At 34.1% G+C, this 25,324-nt stretch overlaps 1 long non-coding RNA gene across 1 annotated transcript in view; it reads left to right on the forward strand.

Annotated features, from left to right (window-relative positions):
• The first annotated feature begins 5,324 nt into the window (after window positions 1-5,324).
• LOC118978257 (uncharacterized) overlaps window positions 5,325-25,324 on the forward strand; it is a 155,076-nt gene continuing 135,076 nt past the window's right edge. The window contains exon 1 of the long non-coding RNA XR_005064678.1: window positions 5,325-5,435. This is a non-coding gene — a long non-coding RNA (uncharacterized LOC118978257). The remainder of the gene's footprint in view (window positions 5,436-25,324) is intronic.

The following is a 25,324-nucleotide window of genomic DNA, read 5'->3' on the forward strand; positions in this document are numbered from 1 at the left end:
TTATTCCAATTTTTACATAGTTATATAACCCCACCACAAGCAACAAACTAATTTTTAGGAAATGCTAATTTGATGTTGAAAGATTTTTTTTATCAAGGAAAGAAAATTAATAGCTTCCTCCCCCATTTCTCTTATAAAAATATGTGATTTCTTATTTTCCCCTTTCTTCTTTAACTTTTTCTTTTAGTGGTAGTTATTAATGTTTAAATATGGTTAAATAGGATTATTTTAAAATAATTTGACCAACTGTTGAATCCCCATATCTCTAGGTTTCTCAAGCCAGAACTGACTAAACATTACTTAGGAATTTTGTAAAAGTATTTTTCATCAATTTGGATTTTCTTCTAATATAATGATGAAACAATATAGAACATATAAGAGTATTTTCACTTCCTTTAAGATATTTTTCTATATAAATGTTTTTGGACTTTTTCTGATCTGTTCAGAATTGAAACTATTCACTGTTGTGAATGTGAACACTATGAGAAAAGTAAGATCATTTAAATAAAAAGAAATTTAAAGTTTTGTGCTATTTAACAGAAAATTTTATTTTAAATTTGAGGAACTTATTTTATTTATTTTAGAGAACATTAACAGTCTGTTTTTGTGAAGACCTAAGTATATCAGAGGGTTTTTAAGTGATAAGATAAATGCAGGGAGGGGATATAAGTAAAGTGAAAAGTTGAATTTTTGAATGATCAATGTGCTTATGTTGAAAATCAGACTAAGAATCAATGCATTAAATGTTAATATTCTAACATGAAAATCTGTTTATCTTTTCAAGTAGCAATAAAAACATTTTAAATAATCTTTCCTGCGGTTCTCAGAAAATTAACATGTGGTTGGAGAATACCTATTTTTAAAACACACCCATGTCCAATTTACAGATGCCATTTAGGCATCACCATGTTTTTATCTCTCGTGTTTTTCTCTAAATGTTATCAGTTTGACATTGCTTTAGTATGGAGGTATCCTGTGTCTTCTCATGATTCGTATGATGGATGAATATTGGAGTTTTCTAAGGGAAAGTACAAATGGGATACGAAAAAAAATTGATAAGCTTTACTTTGCCTTCTTTGTAAGGAAATTGAATGTTTTCTGCCTATGATGTTAAACATTTTGTCCTTTGCATGTGAACAAATTAAAAATGCATTTGGATTTACATAAACTATGTATGTCATGGACATCTTCTTACTGTTTCCTGAAAGGTGATGTGTATGTGGATGGGCAGTACCTACAACATAAATAACTAGGTTATAGATCAAGTTTAATTTGGTATGGAGTACCAACATGTGTCTAGACAATTGCAGGAATATCATCTGGAATTGGACACAACTGTTTCAAGTGATGCATCTTTTCACTGGAGGACTGACTTTCAGAAGTATATCGAGTATGAGATACTTGCTCTTTTCTAACTTCTGCTGGGAATATAATATCCCGACATTGGCTCTGTTCTGCATCCAGATGACTGTGTTGCAAGCACCTTCAGTATTTTATTTCTCAGGCTGCTGCGTAGCACCTTCCCTGTTTTGTGGCCCTGGAACCTGCAATTGATTGCTTTCAGGTATTGTCTGGTAGGAAGTCATTGAAAAACAAAAACAATTGGGACCATGTCCTGCAGCAATGAAAATTAGAGTACAGGGGACTGTTGATAGAGAAGGTAACTTCAAGAATGACAACTGTTTTGCTAACCAAGCATCAGATAATTGAGGCAAAAATAATTACAATTAAACTCATCTTTAGCAAGTAGCTACATTTTAAAACTTTAATATTAGTGCACACTTAGTTAGTAGCAAGGTGTCTCTATACCCTTTCAGGACTCTGTTTATGCCACTTCATTAATTAGGTGATCATTTTCTGAGCACCTGTCCAGAGATTGTTAAGCATGTCAAGTAATCCAAAGTGGCCTAAGATGCCATTACCACTTTTAGGAGATAATAACTTGGACACAGATGCAATCAGTCTTTATACATGGCTCTAATCTTTACTATCATTATAATTATCACTACCATGGGTCATAATTATCATCACCATAGCCACTATCATCATTCATTCATCATTCATTCATTCATTCATTCATTCATCTTGTATTATTTATTATATAACCAGTGTGTGCTGAACACACTTCAAAATGCAAAGAAATAGCAGAGAGCAAGAGAACTAGGTTACTTACATTACAAAACTTCTTTTCTGGGGAGCAGAGGCAGATAAAATGAACACTCAAACAGTTTAATATATATTGTTATATATAATTAAATATGACATTTGATATACCAAAAGAGATAGCTTTATGAAGAAAATTTTAGCTAAGTGAAGGGAATAGTGGGAGATATGGTATACTGTTTTAGAGAAGACATTCAGGTAAGGCTTCCTAAGGAAGGAGTGTTTGAGATGCACTTTAACAATGAGTGCGAGGGTATGGAGGGAGAACATCCCAAGCAGTGTACTTAGTGTGAACTTTCTTATTGTACATTTAAGTGAGAGTTTTGTTTGAATAATTTGTTTTAATTCTTGCAAGATTTTAAAATAATTATCATTATTATCACAGTTAACATTTTTTTAAGAATCTGAGGCTTGGAAAATTAACAAGAATGTTTGCCATTAAGGAACAGATATAACCTATTGATACAATGCGTTTCATGTATTTTTTTCTTAGTGGAAGGAAACTCATATATGGCCTTCATAATTAGGGAAAATTCCCTAAAGAAGAGACATTTGAGCAGGATGTTGAATACTTAGTGTCTATAATTGGATGCACATGAAAGTATGGGATAGAAGGAAATTAGGTAATAAGATGTGTGGTGGACAGGCAGGGGGGAATTACAGTAAGTGTTAATTAAGTCTGCTTATTCCTGAACAGAGGTGTGTAGGCACTGTGGACATTGATGAGTCACTTCAGAGCAGCCGCATATTCTTATCTGTTTCTTCTAAGAAGAAAAAATTATAAGCGATATGTTTTATTACTTTAAAATGGTGTATTTTCTCAATTTGCTGTGATGAGGGAAACAAATTTATTTGAAAGCATAACAATTCAGGAAAGCTTTTATATAACTATGGATTTTCTTAAAGAAAAAGTATTAAAGTGAAACTATTATTATGTTGAGGTAGTAGTCATTCCTTGATTCATTGACTTATTGATTGATTCATGAATTTATCCTAGAAATATTTACTTTTAGAACAGCATAGTACAATGGTTAAGAATATGTCCTCGAAGCCCAACTTATGGCCTGATATATCATTATCATTGAGAGGATTTATTTTAAAATCTTTTTAAATCCCATTTTTCTCATCTGTAAATCTGTCAAAATAATAGTGATTCCCCCTTATCTTTATGAGGATTATATGAGATTGTGAATATAAAGTACTCGGTATAATACATACACATAGTAAGATATTTAAGCTGTTATTAGTCTTAAACAATGTCTGTGGGACAACACGTGGTGATTGCATCATATTGAAAAACAACAAAAAAAGTCACTTCTCTAACAATTTGCATTTAAGTAACAGTAAATCAAGTCAGAATTAATTTATTTAAATTTTGGTTTACTCTTAATTCTCATACTAGACTGAGAAGTCAGCTACCCTTGCTTAATCTCTTCCTTGCACTGAGAATTACTTGGTGCACCTCCCTTTCAGTCAACAAATGCAAACATGTTTAAGATTTGTGGCCCAGACAACCATTTCCTATTTGCTGTCCCTTCTTTCATTAGAGTGTTTCAGAACTTCCTGACCATGCTAGGCTTTGATTTACAGCATTGATCTCTCTACTCTGTCACTCTGACCCCCAAGTAGTCTTGAAATAGAGCCTTTATATAGAGAAGTAACTTCACATTATACCTAGAAAACTTCAGTGACATTGAATTTCAGAAAATGGTTGGTTTATGGTCTTAATCCAACTATTTCTTGACTTGACATTACTCTAACACTGATGATTTGAGGACCTAATCTCTTGATTTATGTGTAAAATACCAATTGAAATTCTAAGCAAAATACATGAGGAATACAGACTTTGAATTATAAGCATTTAGAAGCATGAAAAGAGGTGTAGAGCAAGTCATTTTAAAAAGTGGAATTGCTTTCTGTTGGATTTGGGTCATGAGCCTGAAAAAAAAAACTGAAAGTGGTTGATCTCAGATGGGGTAAAACAAGCAAGAACAAAATACCTCCTATGCATATTTTCTTCTTGAATTTACTTAGAGCCTAGTTCAAGTCCAAAATGTTTATGGCAGAAGTGAATGCCAACTTTACTGTATCAAAATTGGCTTTAATGCTTTTTAATCTGTGAGTCACAGGAACTCATTTATAGCTTATTAAATGTTTTCTATATTGTTTATCTTAGTTTAAATCACAGATGCTGTATGGCTCCTTGCATGATTTATGTGCAAACAGTGACATTTATGTTTTGTTTATTTTTTTCTCAAATCACTTAAATATTTCTGAATAAAGAGGGTTCTACTGGAGAAGGAGGGAAGAATGTTGGGGGATGGAGCAAGAAGAAAGAGGAAGCTCCCTGTTTTTATAAATTTTATTGCAAAGAAAATCTGGCATACATTTCAAACCAGTGTGGTCTGTGTTGTGCTTTGGTGAATTATGTTTGCACATTTCTAGCCAAGAGAGTAGATCATCTGAAAATGAAGAGCTTCACTCTGTTCATTGTGAGAGATCTCAAGTTTATCCTTCCCCATCCATCTTACCTCCCTGACAATATCATGCACGCTGCCCATGGAGAGAATGCTGTTAAACATTGATATAGAAACACTCATTTAATTTAGTTACTACACCCTGTTGATTTTTATGAGTGGTGGGGGAGCTGTTTAAAAGACCCTGTTGTGTGGACAACTGTGCACTGCTCTGCAGTGGTGGCATTTTGAATGGTTTCCCTATCTCTCATCTTTTTCCCTCATCCAGTTGGAAGTGTAGTCTGTAGTGCTTTGGGAGTGTTTGTATTTAAATTTTTATTTTAAGTTCTGTTGTTGTAAGAAAAAGATGTAAATGGACACACTTAATTTCCATAATTATTTTTCAGAGTATTTTAGCTTTCATCCTCATGTTTATAGTCAGTGCATTTAAAATCCCTTGCGTTTGGGATAATAGGCCTAAAGCTCTCCTAGTTTATCTCTTAGAGAAATAAGATTGCCCCCCAAAAGATAGCCATTTATAATGTATGCACCTTTGCATAATTAAATGAGGTACTGAAGAGGAAGAGGATTCTAATCAGAATTCAAACTGTGATTGTGCCATGCACCGAATCATTTCTTTATGAATACATTTCTCCTGGAGCATTTATAATTATGAAACTTTTTTTTTTCTATCTCTGTAGGAACTGGGAAGTAACAGCCCTCCACAGAGAAACTGGAAGGGAATTGCTATTGCCCTGCTGGTGATTTTAGTTGTATGCTCACTCATCACTATGTCAGTCATCCTCTTAACCCCAGGTAATCGGTCTTTATTCCTCTCTTATGATGGTATTGTGGATGATAATTTCACATTCTAATGCCTTAAGAGGGTAGCCATATGTGATATCTTAGGGTGCATTAGCATTGGTTAGAATAAAAAATGTATAACGAAACATTTTGCAAGTGACACAGTAATTTTATTTAAATACCATGCAATTTATTTCAAGGAAGCTGAAATGTACAGTGAGAATGTCAAGGAGATCTTTGGTCCCCATTGCTACTTAGAGATTTATCTTTGCTAGTTTAATAAATTCAGGGTACATTTGACTTTATTGTGGGTTGAAAATGAGAGAGTGGTGTCTGAAGGCTCTCATATGTAGTTGATATACCAGTTATAGGGACAATGATAAGGAGACTTTGAGAGACATAAAGGATTAGATCAAAAAAGAATGAGCTAGGTCACTAAATGCTTTTTTCTCCTTGTCCTTTCTTTCCCTGTACTGTTTACATTCTTAGTTTCTCTCCACGTAAAGAACAACTCCAAATTGCCTGCACAATGATATGTGGACTATGTTCTTTAGTTTGCAGTGTTTAATATAAATATGCATATTTTCAAGTAGGCTCAATTCTACTTTGGGGATTATTTCAGTACCCGGAAGTTTCATCACTATTTAGTAGATGCTAATATGGAAGTCAGAGAAAGTCTGCTCACTTTTTAAACTCCCTAGCTTGCCTTCCAGGAACCAATAAACTTGGCATGCTGCTATAGCCACCTACTAGCTTCTATGAAGACTGGACACCCATATACAATTCAGAATTATAAAATATAGTCATTTCTGGGATAAGACTGAGTTGGCTCAAAACTAAACCTGTATTATGAAGTTGTAGCCTATTGTTGAATATGTTTCTGTTCTGTTATATCATGTTTGTACTGTGTAGCCCCAGCTGGCTATTTTAGAGTTCATTAACTTGTTTCCTTAACTACAAAATATGATTAACAATAGATCTACTTCAGAATCATTTAGTCAACTAATTATGATGGCTAATTATACAAATGGCAATATCAATTTTTTCAATTTGGTACTTTGTGAAATATGCCATCTTTGACAATCTACAGACTTGAAATGTATAACTCCTCAAAAATAAAGTTTGTAGTCGTTATTTAACATATGAAGATATTGAGAAATTAAGAGAGTTAGGAGGAAACAAACAGGAAGAAAAATAAGTTAAAAAGAGAATGGAAAAATTTCTTGGTAAGAGCTGGCACATCCAGCACTGTCTTTAGGAACTTTCTTATAATTGCTGTATTTATACACCCACAGTTACAGTGCAATTGAGCAGCATGATGGCTCTAAATTGCTTCAAAATGGCAAGAATTTTTGTTAATGAAAAATGAGCTTATGTTCAGAATAGTATTTAACTTAAAACTAAGAATTTTGGCATAATTATTTACAAAATGAATGACTGAGTTTCTGTTTTCTATAGATGATGGTTATTTCCTCCAGATGGAGAAAATTAGTGCCATGATGCCTGTGTGTTTCTCTTAAGCTTTCATCCTTATTCTAGGACTTTTCCTGGTGATTCTTTCTCAGATTTTCTTGTTATTCTTTGAGGCCATACTGATACTTTGGGGTCCTTGCGTGTTGGTATTACAGAGACCTTACAGGGTTGGCCATTCACTAAATTAAACTTCCTCTGTTCAACCCTTTTCAAGGTGCTCCCATATAAAAACACGGTATCGTTGCACTCAGTTTACATGCACTTATTCACTTATCAAAGCAAGGACTTCAGGCAAGACTCACACCTCCATTTGAGTTCTGTGACTTGCTAGCTTTGGGAACTTGCCAGTTATTTGGCCTTATCTTTTATTTCACTCATATGGATTATGGGTATAACATATATTGCCGACTTTACAGTATTATTATGAGGAATAAATATAATAGTAAACTTCAAGTGTTTTGTATAGTGTCTAGTGTTGCTACTTCTATTTCTCTTAAAACTGCTACTATTCTGAACTTACTGACCACTGGATACAATGCCAAGCACTGTGTTCATGAGTGAGATTTCCAAATAAAGGTATAAAGTCTCTGGGGAATATAGATCTTCTGTGATTTCCATGTTAAATTATGACAGGTAGAAATCTGGAGTCAGTCTTTCACTGGTCTCTTTGTTCATTCATTTATTCTTTAATCAATAGATAATTATGGCGTTCTTACAACTTTCTAGGTGTTATGGTAGTTGGCAGATACTCCCTTGCATTATATTTTTGACCTCCAATCTTCTTCTTTCTCAACTACACAAACACACAGCAACCAATGCATCCCCAACCTAAGGACTTGATTTCATATTAGATTAAATATATAAATAGAAGTGGAAAGAGTTACAGTTTACCAAGTGCATTTCACGTACCATTACTGAAAGTCTTTGGGTTTTACTGTTAATATTGGCAGGGATGTTATGAAATGAAAAACATAGAAGCCAGTATGCCAGAGTGGAAAATGTATTGTTATAGGAAGCAGACAACTTGTGTTCTATACTCTCTGTTTATAATCTCAGTGCCACTGGTGATCTGGAAGATTACAAAAATTGAAGTGGGTTGGTGTAATGAAAGTGGTTAGAAATATGCTTGAGTTATGAACAAACGTGTATTGCCCCAGTTACCTAGCCTTTATGAAGAGCTCAAACCAAGCATATCAGAGGGAAATATAAGGCCAGAATTCTAACAATTTGTGGCTCAAGACTTGAGTCATAAGCCTGGAGTCACTTTTAAGTTATTGAATTAGAAAGGAATAAAAAACTGAGTTTGTTTAACCTGTAGTTCTGAGGACTAGAATGTGCATTAAGACCATTACTGTATACTTTTGATTTAGCATTTGTGCCTGTGCTTGTCTGTGCTCTGACTCTGGCACTCTGATTGCACCAAGCCTTCCTCTACTTGCCCTCAGGCTTAATTCCCCTAGTTGTGCTAGGGTAGATCCACCAGGGAAAACTTCTAACTGGGAAGAAAGTATACCACACCTCCCCTGACTCTTCTTATCTACCCTTTGCCTACCAATATGTTCCCAAACTCAGCAGTGGAAACTTTCAACCAGGAAGGGGAATTCATGTCAGGAAAGGAAACTTCTGATCCTGAAATTATTCAGTAAGGTAAAAACGTAACTAGCCCTTAGGAAACAGTGCTGACTGTAAAACAATCCTTCCAGTAAGGATGGAGGTCAGAAATTCATATGTATTTTATAGTTATATGACCTTGGGCAAATCAGTTACCACCTTTGACCTCAACTTTTTTTGTTGAAGAAAAGGGAATCTTTGCTTATCCAGGATAGGAAGTGATCTCTTAAAGTTGATTACAGCTCTAATGTTAATTATATAATATAATAATGACAGGAACAGCAATAATACTGGCTTGTTTGATAACAAATGCAGCAACAAATAAATCTGGTGAGCTATTTCATTAAGCTTCTTATTCCTCGAAAATGTATTTAGTTTTTTGTTTTGTTTTTGGTTGGGGTTGGTGGGGAAAGCATACAAAAAGTTACCTAGTCTAAGACATGATTTAGAAACTATTTTGCTCAAAATAGCATCACATTTTGCAGGTAAGTGCTAAGGAATGCAAGCCTATAACCAGAAAACACATGTTCATTGTAATTTTGGTTTGATTGCAAATTTTATTACAGAAGTAATTTGACATGGCTGTCTTAATCTGTCTGCAACTTCTCTGCCTTGTGAAGAGAAGTCCTAATTATTTTTGAAGACTGGGTTAACCATTCAGGTATTTCTTTGGTAAATGTCTATTTCTGAAAGGAACAAATTTTTCACTCTCTGTTTTTCTGATTAAAAACCAGACATGTTTATGTGCATTGATCAAGCCAATTTTTGTTTGTATTGATTTTTTTCAAAGAATACAGAGTGCCTGAATTTATTTTCATGACATATACATATGAGATCAAGAACTACACTCTACAAATATATGAGAGTACATTTATGCTAAAATTTGTGGAAAGCAGTCTTATGTCTGTAGGACGATGCTCCAACCAACTGAGCCGCAGAAGCCAAGGCTAGCGACCAATCTTAGGTAGCTATGCATTTACTTTTCAGTCTCATATTTGTATTTAATATGTAGAATGAGAATAAACATGGTTGGGAAACAGTTTGTGCACAATACAGCTACCTAGTTGTACCTGTTTGAGAAGAAAGATGTTTCTTTTATGAGTGGCACAGTATTTCATAGAGGATATAGATCACAATCTTCCATTTCATTGCTATATTGAAATAGCCACAGGTAAACTTCATATTCTACCAGTTCTTTAGCAACAGTGCCTGCTGCCCTTTCATTGATGTGTGTGATCAGTCAGTGTCAAAGCAAAGTCATCAGGTTAATTTACTATTATGGCTGACTAAAATCAAAGTTCTAAAGCAGTGAAATTGTCATTGTTAGTTCTAGCTCTTGCTTCTTTAGGCAATTTCTCATTCTTTTATGTTTCTTTCTAGGTGAGCATTCTGGGTTGGTGTTTACCAGGCTGTAAGTGTACAAAATAAGCACAGCTTTCATGTATAAGCTGTGAGAATTCTGCATGATCACAGTCAAACAAGAATTGAATAGGGATCATTCAATTCCACTGTATAAATGCCTTTATTTTCACTTTTAGAAGTATCTTTAATAGTGATAATTTTGCTCGAGGTTCAGATGTTATTTTGGAGAAGGGTTTACATAGGTTGATATTGCCACTATGGTGTTGTCTAAGTAAATCTTTATGTGAGTTGAGGATTTGATCCATGAAATTATGCTCAGAGTTCATTTGAGCCAAGATTTAGAACTAATGAAGTGGGTGGAACTAGAGACATTTAGCCAACCCTAGTCAGAAAAATAAACAAACAAAACAAAAACTAGAAGTTAACAGTTAAGGATGTATGCCTTTTTAAAAAAATACCAACTTACCTGTATTTTTTGGACAATAAGACACACCTAAGTTTTAGAGGAGAAAAATGGGAAATTTTGAAGCAAAAAATGTGGTAAAATACATAAATAAGATAGTATTTCACCAATGTAAATGTAAATACAGCTCAACAACAGCATTAACAACCACTATTCCTCCCAAATTGCGGGGCAGGAATGTACATCTTATAGTCTGAAAAACATGTTATCTATATTTTCCAAAGAGAGTGCAGAATTATCTCTTCCTAATACAACCATCTAAAAATTTGTAGTTTTCTAGATAATAGAGCTAAGGCCTGGAAAATCTGAATGACTTAGGTGTCTAGTTGGCAGAGAAAGTATGGCAGAGAAAGTGATTTAGTTTACCTTGCTATCAGACTGACTGTACTTCATGTCCTCTCCTAAATATGAGCCTGCAAATATGAATTTGAAGTGAAGAATTCTCTCTTCCTGTTGTCTTAGATCCCAGATTTTTACACAAGGCTTGAAAAAGATTAATCTGCCAACATTTATAGAAAAGAGATAATTTTCCAGAAAGCATTTGGCAAAATAAAATACTTTATTAGACTGGTGACAGCTGATTTGTTACTGGTATGCAAGAACTCAAAATAAATTTATTCTAATTGCTAATATGTTTTACCAAAATAACAGCTCCTGGTTATGGTTACTTAAAGTGTCATGTTGTATTACATTACGAGCAATCTCTTGGCAGTTGTAATTTAAAAGGTGTCATTTAAGTATCTGGCCTGTGTTTTAAAATGTCAAAGTAACAATTAAAGTATCCCATTATCCTTCTACGAAAGGAAAATGTTTTACAGATTGTGAGATTTGCATTACTCACTTATAAACATCAACATCAACCAAGATGCATATTGTTTTTTTTTGTTAAATTAAAAAATGAGGCATGCTGTATTGATAGACATAGCTAAATAGTCTCTGCTTGTTTTTTCCAAGAACAGCACAGATGAACACATTTGAGTATGGCATTAGCCAGACATATGCAGCTGCCAAAGAGACATGATGACAGATTCTAATGGTTTCTCCAGATAACGTGCATTGTTGTTACTTTTCTAATAGATTTATCTCTGAATGAAAAAAATGTTTCTGTCATTAAAGAAGAGTAGTTTTTTGTCTTTGCTTTACAGTTACATTTCAATTATTACTCAGATTTGAATTCCTTATTTATTCTCATTTTTATATTCTCCAATCAAAGATAGATTTAGTTTACATTATAAAGTGTTTAGAAAAGAGAATATCTTTTAATAACTAACATTTATTGATTAACTATGTATCACATGCCAGGTTATATACCAAGTGATTTTTTCCTATTTTATTTATCCTCACACCAGGAATATGACTAGGTATTATTACTTTATTCATAATGTATATTACTCAGTCGAATCTTAGTTATAGTACATTGCCTGTCACACAACTGGAACACAGAGAAGCTGGGTCACTATCCCAGACTCTTTTGGCTTTAGCATGTGTCTTGACTTTCAAAATATAGGAAATTATGGACAAGAAACATTTCATTGAAAAAACAAAATGAGCTCTAATTTATTCTGCCTCTTATTTTTTTCTAAATGAGTGAAGTAATTCTGTATATATCTTAAAGGGAATGCACAGAAGAGAAGAAATTAAACTGGGGTAGACAAGAGATTAACTGGGAGGAAATGATAAGAGTGGGCAATTGAAAACTATGCCTGAAAATTCTATATGAGTTTTTATTCTAGCTATTATATTTTTGGATGAGACAACAAATATCCATGATAAATTATAAGTATATGTTTTTTACTAAATCAAATAGTATTGTACTTTAGTTCTTTTGTTATATTTTTCATTTACCCTGGAGTGGTGGGGGTTAAATGCACACAACTGCACTTGAACAACAATAAAATAATTTTAAAAAAGAAATATGATAACTTGGCCTCTAATAATAAGGTGGAAACAAGATAGCCTGATCTTTGACAGGCAAAATTTTCTTGACAGGAGGAGTTACATCATCATGGGGGAAAATGTGTTTTTTAACATACATTTGCCCCTGTGTTTGTAGAATGGGATATTTTTATATGCAGTTATTTGCCAGAGATTTTAACATCCAGTTCTTTGGCTTTCAACTGTAACTCAGAAACTCCATTCCAGAGCTTGTTCATAAAGTACAAGAAAAGACACTATCTGTAAAACAAACAAAAAATACCCTTATTTAAACAACAATTTTAACTAAATAATATGCCACTTTCTGCCTTTGCAACCAAAAATGCAGGTTTGGCCACCTGCCACACTGAAACCCCGACTCCTGAGCTTGTGAGACAGGTAGAATGTTGGTGCAAAAGGAAAGAGGATCGTTTAAGTGCCTCAGAGACCTCCCAAACCGTATCTCCTTCTGTTCAAGCCCATGGTTCTTACAGAGATAGGGAGGGGACGATTTTTTTTTTCTATCCAATTACCTTGCTAACTTTTGGTGGCTGGAGTTCCATCCATTTATCTTTGTAGCCTTGGGTGCACTCAGTGCAAGAACTGTTCTGTGCAGTCTTAGCCAATGTGGGAGACTCCCTGGCACTTTGACTGACTTCCGTGGCAGCACCTTCTTTTCTGGAAAATTTAAAAAATGCTGGGAAAATATAGTATTATGGTCTGTTTTTCCACAGTTCTTCTCTTAGTCTAAGATTATTCAAGTGAGTGTAAAGTTCAAATGAGCAAACTCTAGAATAACGAATCAGTGAAAGTAGCCTTGGGAAATACATGTACTTACAGGGGACTGTGCCTAAACTCTGTGCATCACAGTTTAGGTTTGCATGGGGTGTAGAGTATCTCCCATCCTAGATTCACAGCTTACTTTGCTTTTTTCTGAGGCATCCTCTATAATTATACAATATGAGGGGAACAAGGCCAATGAATTTACTTTTTTATGTATCACAATTCAGCATTCAGAAGTTTTAATTACTCAAATTTGAACTTAGTTCTCCTCATCATATTCATTATCTTTGTTCTCTGACTCAAAGCATGGTACTGATAACAGTTTTGTTAAAAGGAAATTTATAAATCATGAAATTATACATTTTAAAGTGAACAATTCAGTGGCATTTAGTACATTTCCTTTGTGTGCAACCACCACCTGTTTCGTCTCTGAAACATTTTCATCATCCCAATAAGGAAGCGCATTAGCAGTTACTCTCACTTTTCCCCTTCCCTCAGCTCCTGACAATTACAAGTCTCCTCTCTGTTCAGATTCACCTACTCTGAATATTTCATATGGATAGGATTAAGTGATATGTGACATTTGGGTCTGACTTCTTTCACTTAGTGTAATGTTTTAGAGGTTCATCCACATTGTCACATTTCAGTGACATTTGTATATTTAAGTATAAGTGTCTTTACTTCCTTGGTTAAATTGATTTCTAATTATTTTATTCTTTTGAATGCTACTATAAATAAAATTCATTCCTAAATATCGTTTTTGATTGCTCATTACCAACGAATAGAAATACAGCAGATTTTGGGGTGTTGAGTGTGTACACTCAACTGTGCTAAATTTACTTACAGGATATATCATAGTAGATTCTTTGGATTTTTCTATATAGAGAGTATATTGCTTATCTGAATAAAGGTAGTTTTGAATCTTTATTTCCAATTTGGCTACAGTTTATTTATTTTTCTTACTTAATTGTTCTGGCTAGAATTTCCAGTAAAATATTGAATAGAAATCATGAAAGTAGGAATCATTGTCTTGTTCATGATCACAAAAGGAAAGCTTTTAGTCTTTCATAAATGATAGTCATCTTACAATAAATGCTCTAAATCATATTGAGGAAATTTCCTTTTCATCCCAGGTTTTTGAATGTCATGAAAAAGGAAGCCTGATGCATTTTTTCACATATGTTTTATCAAATGTGATGATCATGTGTCTTTCCTCTTTCTTCTATTGTATTGGTATGTTGGTTGATTTTCTTTTGTTGAGTTACCCTTACATTCCTGTGGTAAAGTGCTCTTGTTAATGGTAGATAATATTTATCATATCCTGAAAAATTTGGTGTGTGTGATAATTAAAAATATGTATAAATTATCTGCTAATATTTCATTGATTTTTGAATCCATATTCATTTTTCCCATTTTTATATTTATTTAGATTTGGATCAGGATAATTTTTATGTTAGAAGAGTTTATTAAGTATTACTGGCTCTTTTGTTTTTGAAAGAATTTGAGAAAGATTAGTGTTAATTCTTTTTTATATACTTGGTAGAATTTAAAAGTACAATCATCTGCTCATGAATGTTTGTTGTTTTGGAAGCTTTTTTTTAAGATTTAATTTTTTATTTGTTTTATGTCTGTTCAGATTTTCTATTTCTTCTATAGTTGGTTTGGTAGTTTGTGCATTTCTCAAAATGTGCCCATTTTATTAAGTTATCTAATTTGTTGGGATACAGTTGTTCATAATCTTCTTGCAAAATCTATTGTATTTCTGCCCTGACTGGAGTGGCTCAGTGGATCAAGTGTTGGCCTGTGAACCAAAGGGTCGATCATTCAATTCCCAGTCAGGGCACATGCCTGGGTTGTGGGCAAAGTCCCCAGTAGTGGGTGTGCAAGAGGCAACCACACATTAATGTTTCTCTCCCTCTCTTTCTTTCTCCCTTCCCCTCTGTCTAAAAATAAATAAATAAAATTATTTTAAAAATCCGTTGTATTTCTGTAAGATTTTTTCAGTAGTGCTTCTAGTTTCATATCTGACTGCATCTCTTTCATTTTTATCTCAGCAACAAGCTTGTGAATTTTGTTGATCTTTTTACAGAACATTTTTATCTCATTATCTTTATTATTTTCTATTCTCCATTTTCTTTGATCATCACTCTATTATTTTCTTTGTTCTATTAGATTTCATTTCATTTGCTTTTTTATTTACCTTTTTGTGCGTTAGCTTAGATTATTGATTTGAAATTTTTCTTTTTTAATGGCAGTGTTTAAAGCTACAAATACATCTTTGAGTAATGCTTTTACTGTTTCCCATAAGTTTGGGATGGCTGTGTATATTTAACATAGATTTATAATTATTTTTGTATGCCTTTGTCTTTTAAATCATATAGGAAATATAAGGAATTATGAACCAAATAAATAGTAAGATTGGCTTTTATACTTACCCATGTAGTAATCTTTTCTAAAATCCCTGATTTCTTCACATTGCTTTAAGTTACTGCCTAATGTTCTTTTACTTCATCCTGACTCTGACATTTCTGGGAGGATAAACACATTGTTCTGTAATAAACCCCTGCCATGTTTTTTTATCTGGGAAGATTCTAGTTGCTCCTCATTTGTGACAGATAGTTTTGCCAGCTATAGAATTTGTCACTTTTCTTCTCTCAACACTTTAAAATAAAATGCATGCCTCATTTCCTTCTGGCCTCATACTTTTGGTAGGAAATCTGCTGTTAAACCTATTGAGAATTCCTGGTATGGGTGAAGCTGATTATGTCTTGTTGCTTTCAAGATTGTATATATGTCCTTAGCTTTTGGCAATTAGATTATAATGTGTCTCAGTAGTTTTTTTTTTCAGTTTTTTAAAAAAATTTTATTTATATTTTAGAGGGAAAGGGATGGTTTCTTTTTTTAATATTTTATTTATTTATCTTTAGAGGGGAAGGAAAGGAGAGAGGGATAGAAATATCAATGTATGGTTGCCTCTTGTGCGTCCCCTTCTGGGAACTGGCCAACCCAGGTCTGTGCCCTGACTGGAAATTGAACCACAATCCTTTGGTTCCCAGGTCCACACTCAATCTACTGAGCTACACCGGCCAGGGCCCTCTGTGTTTATTCTTTATGTATTTTTTGGAGATTTCTGAACATAGGGCTTCATGTCTTTTATCACATATGGCAGGTATTTGGTCATTATTTATACAAATTTTTGTTATGTATGCCCTTTCTTTCTTTTTTTGCCCTCTTTGAGTTTTCATTACTCTTATGTAGATATACTTGATAGTATGCTATTTCTCCAAAGCTCTGTTTATTCTGCCCCATTGTTATTGTTTTTGCTACCAGACTAGATAATTTAAAATGACCTGTCCATTGATTATTTCTTCTGTCTGTTCAAAACCTAAGTCCTCTAGTAAGGTTTTTATTTCCATTATTGTATATTTCAGCTCCAGAATATATATGGGGTTGAAAAGGATAATTTTTGTCTCTTTAATTATATTATCTATTTTTTCATACATTATTTTTATTTGGCTCTTTGTTCATGGTTTTCTTTAGCTATTTGAGTATTTTTGAGACAATGGATTCTAAGTCTTTGTCAAATAAATAAATTGTCTATGTGTCCTCAGGGTCAGTTCTGTTAATCTCTTTTGTGAATGGACTAACTTTTTGGATTTTTGGCAAGTTTTTAATTTTTGGTTGAAAACTGTACCTATATGTACATGTACATGTTATACGGTAACCCTGAAAATTGGATTTTTCCCTCTCTTCAGAGTATGTTTTTGTTGCTCGCTGTAGGCTATACATATTTTTGTGTTGTTTGTGTAGTTGACTTCACTGGTATAATTTGGAAAGTAAATATTCTTTGTCCCATGTGGTCTTCAAAGTCTGTGTTCATTTAGATTGTATTCAGCTTCTTTTTTTTTTAAACAAAGAATTCTCTGAATGCAAGGAGTCAAAAAACAGGGAGGAAAAAGACAAGGGGGAAATAAAACAACAAGGAAAATTAGGAAACAAACACATTCTTTTCAGGTTAGTTTTGTGCTGGGATGCTTAGTCAACACTTAACCAGGTCATTTATAATTCTGTCTTTGCCTTTGTGCCCTGCTTTTACTGAGCAGAGAGATAAGGCTGGATGTTGGAAACTGCCCTGCCTGGTTGCAGGAATTGTAACTGCCCCTCATGGCTAAGTGTGCGACCTCTGGAATGCAGGCCACAGGAATCAAAGCTTGTCTCTGGCAGCAAGCGCTGCTTCTGCTTCTTCCCCTGCCTCCAAAGCATGGTCGGATGTCCATGGTGGGTAAGACCCCTCAGAGGAGGGCCAGCCTAAGCCAGACTTGATCACTTGGGAGGCCTTCATGGAAGAACTCAACTAGGGGGGCTGCAACAAAGAGCAATGGACTCTCGCCCCCTGGCTTTGAGATAGCCTGTGTCCCCATGTCCTCTGGAGAAGTGCTTCCTGGCTCTAATCCCCTTAAGCCTGAATACCTGATGGGGAGGGGTGCAGCTCCTTGTCTTGCTAGAGCATGTCCTGGGGAGCATCTGGCAACACAAAGACTTCCTGATAAACCTGTGAAATCTGCTCTTCTAAGAGTGCTTTCATTCATATGCCAAGGGTTTGAGCAGAAAACCCTAAAACTCTGTTCCTGACAGACTCTGACTCATACTAAGCCCTCAGATTTCTTTGAAATGTTATCTACTGTCTGATCCTTGCCACCCTGTATCCCTGTGTATGACAACCCAATAAAAGCCCTTGGAAGAAGAGGCTCAACGCCTTTTTCCCCTGAGCAACTGGCCACTACTCATGGCCTTTTTCTTCTGGGAAAATGGCTACCTCTCCTCCCCAAGCAGATCACATCATTTCTAAGTCATGTTTACTCTCATCTGTGGCACAAGGGGGACTTGCAAGGAAAGTCGCCTCAACATCTGAAGTTCAGCCAGGGTTCCCTCAGGTCTTTTATCAGCATGCATCTTTCTCTGGACATGCATGTGGCTTTCTAAGTTCCCCAATATCTATTAGAATTTTGAATGTTTAATTTCTCAAAGAAAAATCTGCCTCAGCTTTTTCTCTCAAGCTCTATTTTATGCCATAACTTTATGTTTTTCTTCATAAAACTTTTTCATTTGCTTTATAGTTTTTTGAATGCCCATTACTTTTCCTTCCTGGGTGTCCTGATTCATGTGTAACCAAAATAAGTAACTTGCACCAGTTCCTCAGACATCCGCTAGACAGTTTGGGCCATGTGAACGCAATTCTTTGAAAATAATACATGCCCTGTTTCCTCCAGAAAGCAGGAACCAGAATCCCATAATCTAAATGCAGGCTGCTAACATAAAAATCACCACTGTACCATGAAGGTTATTGGAGTAATAGCAAATAAAAATTCCTTAAAGCTTTTCCTACTGTTTTTTAAATTGCCTTTTTTGTTTAGTGTTTGCTTAATTATTATACACTTTTGTCTGTTTTCCAGAGTTTTGAAAAAGTTTATTCTGAGAATTTTAATGGACTTTTTGATGTTTCTGTGTGGAAGTAGCCACTTGTAGTTGCCTGCTCCACATTTTCACTAATAGCATTCTGTTACAAACTGTACTGACACATTGTACATATATATTTCCTTCCCTCTTTTGTGGTCAAACTGTCCTTCATTGTATTTTAAGTCATCAAGCATAGGGTTTATATTTTCACTGTCATCATTATTCCCTATACTTACTATACTTTACATAATAGTTACTACTAGTAAACATTGACCATTGAAAAATTATACACTTATTCACTATTGCATTAAAAATTGGAGACTCTCAGGGGAGTATTTTGTGTAAGTTTTTAATGATGAGATTAATAATAATATAATAGAGTATGACCATTTAATCTTATGATGTTACTGAACCAAACAGAGAGTCTTTACCCTTATAGATCTAGAATAATATTTACTATAAATTTAGCTGTTTGAAATATTGGTAAACAATACAATACATCATGAAGTACACAGAGAAGACCCTAATATGGGGCACTCCAGCAAATTATTAAGGACCCAAAATGATCTGAGGAGGATTTGAATAATACACATTAATATTTACTGGATTAGAAATTTAACAAGTAATTTCTGAAACTTTTTCTAAAATGTTTGTTAATTAATTTGGAATGGCAATAATAAAACAATCATGTGTAAATGCACTTAACATATAACAAAACAATTATGTTTTCCAAAACAAAAAGAAGCTAATGAAAAGAATGGTATAATTTTACATTTTTGCACAACTGTTTAATGTCTGACTGAATGGGAAACATCAGCATTCTCATACATGCTCCTGTGTTAACTGCTTCATAATAGATCGTTTTGGTTAAAGTAGTATATGAAAGAGTTCTTCCCTCATAAATATATGCAGTTAGAAATGTAAGATGTATTTTAATATGTTTTCAAATAATTGTAGATGCCATTTCTTAATACTTCCTTAAAATATGCAGGTGTTAGATTCTCAAAGGTTAGTTGTAATTTTTAATCTGAAACTATGTTAATAAAATATTAACACTCTGCTACGTTAAAATCCAGTTGTTCTTCTTTTACTTTGACAGCATCTTTTACCTGTGCATGACTTCATGACCTCGTTATTGGTCACTGGGAAGATATAAGTTCACCAAATTACGCAGACCTCCCACATGGTGGCAGAGTTTATTATACAACAGCACCAAACAAAATTTGCTTATGACACCACTAGGAGAGTTTGACTAGAAAAGTATTGGGAAGCAGTCAAATTTAAGCTGGACACAAGGTTTCCAAAGTTTAAGGTATTGCTTGATAGTTTGAATTTTATAATTTGTAGAACATGCAGTCACTTGTGTGTTTTTTTAACATTAAAGGCTCATCTTGCTCATTTTGAAGTAAACCATTTGCCAAAGACATAAATCTAAAATTATAGTTTGTTAGTCATCCCTTCCATTAAATATTGTCTTTCAGTTTATTGAAAAGACAATAAACTGAAAAAGAGTTCAGTTTATTACCAAAAAAACTTCCCGTATACTTTTCCTTGAGGTAACCATCACGTTGATGTACAGTGGAAGTGTTCCATGTTTGTTTGTTTGTTTGTTTGATAGCATGTTTCCAATTTTACCACTCAGATATCATAAATATCAGTTCACAATTTTTAGAACTGTATCAAGGAAATTTTTAAGTGGAACTATATATATGTGTGTATATATATGTATATATATATAACACATATTATTATTGTTCAATTATAGTTGTCCCAAATTTTTCCCTATTGCTCTCCCCTGCCTCCCCACCTCCCAGTCCCTCAGTCGCCACCCTCTTGTCTATGATCATGGGTCCTTTGTACACATTCCTAAGTGGGAAAGAAGGGGAAGGGTGTAGTCAATAAACTATATTTTTATTGATTTTTTACAGCAGTAAGAATAGAAAGATAGTGGTATAGTTCGATGTACGAATGTTGACTATAAGGTGCCTGGAGTTGTATCTGCCATTGGTTTTTACCAAGAGTGAACATTTTAATCCAGTGTAAAAAGGTAGTATCATAAAAAATAATTGTATTATCGTTAATAAAATTTTGACTTCCTGGACCCACATTTACCATTTTTCCATGAACCACTCTGTGCAAAACTCCGCTGCAAACTATAAAGATATGACACAAAAATTTGTTTACAGTAATGTGATTGAAACAAACAGTATACTTGAGGAAGCAACTTAAACATGGGTATATAAGGACTCAAAGGCTCAGTGTAGGGCCATCCTGCTTAGCACTCCATTGTGCATGTGTGTGATTGTATAACTTTCTTTTAATTCTCAGAATGTGGAAAACCTTTGTGTAAGTATAATTCTTAATATTTAAGTTTTCTACTCAAATTCAGGAGATTTAATTTGAGTAAAGGTCTAGAAAGAAGTTTGAGAATGATTAGCATTTTGAATAATTAACTGATTTGACTAAGTAAGTCTATGAATAAATTCTGAAGTTCTTGATTTATTTATTGAAGAAATGACAAGTTTGAGGTAGAATTTAATAAGCCCTTCAGAACCTGAAAGTGCATTTTTTATTTGATGAGCGCTTTGAGTCTCTTCTGAAGGCCAGGGGACCTGTAACAGAAACCAGGGGGTCTTGGAAAGGCAAGCTACTTTATTATGCAGTGTGTGTGCACCCCAGTGTGTGCAGGGTGCTTCAACAAAACTCTACGTGAAGAAGTCGAACACGCTGAAGAGGAGCACTAACCAAAAGCCACCATCTTTCCTCCTCCCTCTGTGTCCTGAGAGAGCTGTAGAGTCCCAAGAGCAGAACTGGTAATAGTGTGATTTTGTCCAAACCTTTCTCTTTGGAAATGAGGAAATTGATGCCTAAATGGACAGAGTGAACTAGCTAAGGGCATATACGTTAGTTCAAGTTTGAGTGAGGACTAGAATCTGACCTTCCACCTCTGATCACCATTAACTTCAGTCTTATTGCTTGTTCCTTTTTGAGAATAAAGAATGGGGCCTGGCTGGTATAGCTCAGTGGATTGAGCCCAGGCCTGCAAACCACACGATCACGATTCGATTCCCAGTCAGGCCACATGCCTGGGTTGCAGGCCCGATCCCAGCAGGGGACTCACAAGAAGCAACCATACATTGATATTTCTCTCCTTTCCTTCCTCTCTAAAGACAAATAAATAAAATCTTAAAAAAATAAAGAATGGGAGAATAGGTTTACAAGTGTCACTGTGTGCTGGCAATCTTAGATAAGATTAACGCATTGTAGGAGGCAAACTTCATATTTAACATAAAGGATTTAAATGTTATCCTTATGTGTGGTGAGAAAGGGATGGGTAGGGAGGAGGAGAAACAGATGTATAAATAAACCTATAATAACTTACCTGCCAGCTGTCCTCTTCATTGCACTCAGTGCAGACATAGCTTTGTTCAGAGCTTAGTGACTTCCCCATAGTTAAATTCTTTAATGCATTTCTTTATATTAAAATGTCTTTCTAAATGAAAGTCACATGCTGGAAATATACTCAAGAAATAAAGAATATCAGTTGGAAATTAATCTGAGGATTCAAATTTTATTAGATTCTTACCTATTTCACATTCTATAAAATACAGAGTTCATCTGAATCAAAACTAGTTCTCCTTAGTAGATTTGATGAGGAATTCACTGGCCTCTTTGTTCAAGAAACTTAACTATGGCCACAATAAGATATTAGATAGAGTAAGGAAAGGATAAAGAAATATAAAAAGGAAACATCTAGTATACCAAGAGGAACAAAGGCAATTTTCTGGGTTTATAGAACAGGTGTTATACTATGCACTCATTCTTTCTGTGCTTTTGTTTGAATGGATGAATTGTTGTTCACAGCAATACCAAGTGACAAGCTGCTTGCAGTTTATTTCATTGGCAGGGCTGATTTATAATTTAGTATTTGTTTTAATAATATTTCTGACTTAACAAATTCAATATGGTCAAATACCCTTCTTTCAAATAGAGACTTCTGAAGAAATTTTTTGTTAACTATATGATGAAACTCAATACTGTACTTCTTGTAGGGTAAAACTGAGAACATATGGACATGTTTTGACTGAAGGGAATAAGTGTGAAGGAGATGAATATTCCTAAGGAAGAAAAAACAATTTTTGTGGTTCTGGAATTGTAAAATTCAAAGGTGCTTCATATTGACCTATGCATTTTAATGGTTTTATAATAATAATGATAATGACTGGCATTTAGTGAGCTGAGCACTCTGTCTAATGATTTCTGTATATATCCTCATTTAAAAAAACAAAAACAAGATGTATATTGTGCCAGAACATATGTGATTTTTTTTCTGTTTCAATAATACGTATTTTTATTTCTCAAATTTACATTACAAACTATGTTATTTCTTAACTGGTAAATAACAAACCTTTATTTATTGACAGGGTAATAAATTAAGAAATATTAAAAAGAGCTTGAGATCTTATATTTGTTTCAAGTGATGTAAATTTTGACAGTATTTAGGCTGCTGTGCAGTATTTCAGCATCCTAGTGAAAGAAAAGAATAGGGAAAAAGATTAAAAAATTAAGAAGTGAATTAATGCTTCAGCTATTAAGAAGTACATTTCTCCAAGGACATACAGAGGATCCAGAGACACATGAAAAGATGCTTGATATTGCTAGCTATCAGAGAGATGCAAATTAAAACCACAATGAGATACCACTTAACACCAGTCAGAATGGCTACCATAAACAAAGAAACAAACAACAAGTGTTGGAGAGGTTGTGGGGAAAAGGGGACCCTAGTTCACTGTTGGTGGGATTGCAGACTGGTACAACCACTATGGAAAACAGTATGGAATTTTCTCAGAAAACTGAAAATGAATCTGCCTTTGACCCAGCAATTCCACTATTAGGAGTATATCCTAAGAACCCTGAAACACCAATCCAAAAGGACCTATGCACCCCGATGTTCATAGCAGCACAATTCACGATAGCCAAGAGTTGGAAGCAACCTAGATGCCCATCGGTAAATGACTGGATCAAAAAGCTATGGTACATTTACACAATGGAATTCTATGCTGCAGAAAGGAAGAAGGAATTCCTACCCTTTGCAACATCATGGATGGAACTGGAAAGCATTATGCTGAGCGAAATAAGCCAGGCGGTGAAAGACAAATAAATACCATATGATCTCACCTTTAACAGGAAGCTAAACAACAAAACAAACAAGCAAGCAAAATATAACCAAAGACACTGAAATAGAGAACAGGCAGACAGGGACCAGAAGGGAGAGGGGAGGGAATTTCAGGAGAAAAGGGGAAGGATTCACAGGAACAAGTTAAAGGACACATGGACAAAAACTAACAGGGGTGGAAATGGGAGGCAGGTGGGGAGCGCTGGTGGGGGTGGGCTGAGATGGGAGTAAAAGACAGAAAACTGTACTTGAACAATAAATAAATAAATAAATAAATAGAAACTGGAATATTTCTACGTTGCTGGTGATAATGTAAAATGGTACAACTACTCTGAAAAAGCATATAACATTTGCTTACAAAACTAACCATGTGCTTATGTGACACAGCAATTGCGTACATTGACATTTATCCCAAAGAAAGGAATATTTATGTTCACAAAAAATTTATAAAAGTGTTCATAGCAGTTTTATTTATAACAACTCAAGAGCACAAGTGATAATTCAGATGCCCTTCAACAGTGAGTGGTTCAGCAAACTGCTGCATATACACCCTGAAATGTTACTAAGTGATAATGGAGCAGTGAAGTGTTGATATACTCAACAACTAGGATGGATTTCAAAGAGAATTATACTGATTAAAAAATGCCAGTCTTACAAAGTGACATTTTATTTTATTTACATACCATTATTGAATTTACCAAATGGTGAGATGGAAAACAGATCAGTCATTGTCAGGGGTTGTGGAAGGAGGCTGTGGTGGTGCTGCAGATGGAACTTTGCAGTGTCCTGTCTGTTGCTTATCATATGAGATACAAGTTCATAGATCTATACACACACACATGCATGCTCATACTATACAAATACATATATGTAAAACAGGTGAAATATGGAGAAAGTTGATACAGAGTATCAATTTCTTTTTGTAATATAATTATTCAAGAAATGCATGTTGTTGAGAGAAATTGGAGGAAGGGTATAAAGGATCTTCTCACAACTGCATGTAAATTTGCAGTTACCTGAATATTTTATATATATATATGTTATACATACATGAATTGCTTAAACACTAGGGAGGAAGGAATAAATAATATTTTAGATGATATAGTTGCATATATAGAAAAATAGAAGGATCAGTTAATTACCATTGCAATTTTAAAGAAAATTTTATATGATAAATTATCATTAGCTGCTTACTATTTAAAATGAGAATGGAAAATGTTCTATTTACAATTAAAACAAAATATATTCTTAAGATTGTATCTAATAGAAAAATATAAAGGATCTATATGATAAATTAAATATTAAATATATTAATGAACATAAAATAAGAGTAGGATAAGTAGTTCTGCATGAAATGCCTTAGTATAATAAAATGTTTAAAGTTTTTCAATTTACCATGTATATATTGTGCTGTTTTATAAAATTATTAATTTGATCACTTGAAGTTGACTTTAAAGCTCAAATGAAATTATGAATGTTTGAGAATTACTGAAATGTAATTTGAAATTTTATTTGAAAATAATATTGTTTGCTATGGTACATTTGCCTTACAAGGTATTTTTTTAATGCTTATCTCTGCATAAAATATACAGGAAACAAAATATGTGGAATTTACCTAGATATAGAAAATATTTTGAAAGAGAAACAGATATATGTATATAA

This window comes from Sturnira hondurensis, unplaced genomic scaffold (genome assembly GCF_014824575.4).
Source record: "Sturnira hondurensis isolate 20B ecotype Veracruz unplaced genomic scaffold, ASM1482457v3 Scaffold0021639, whole genome shotgun sequence".
Taxonomy (NCBI): domain Eukaryota; kingdom Metazoa; phylum Chordata; class Mammalia; order Chiroptera; family Phyllostomidae; genus Sturnira; species Sturnira hondurensis.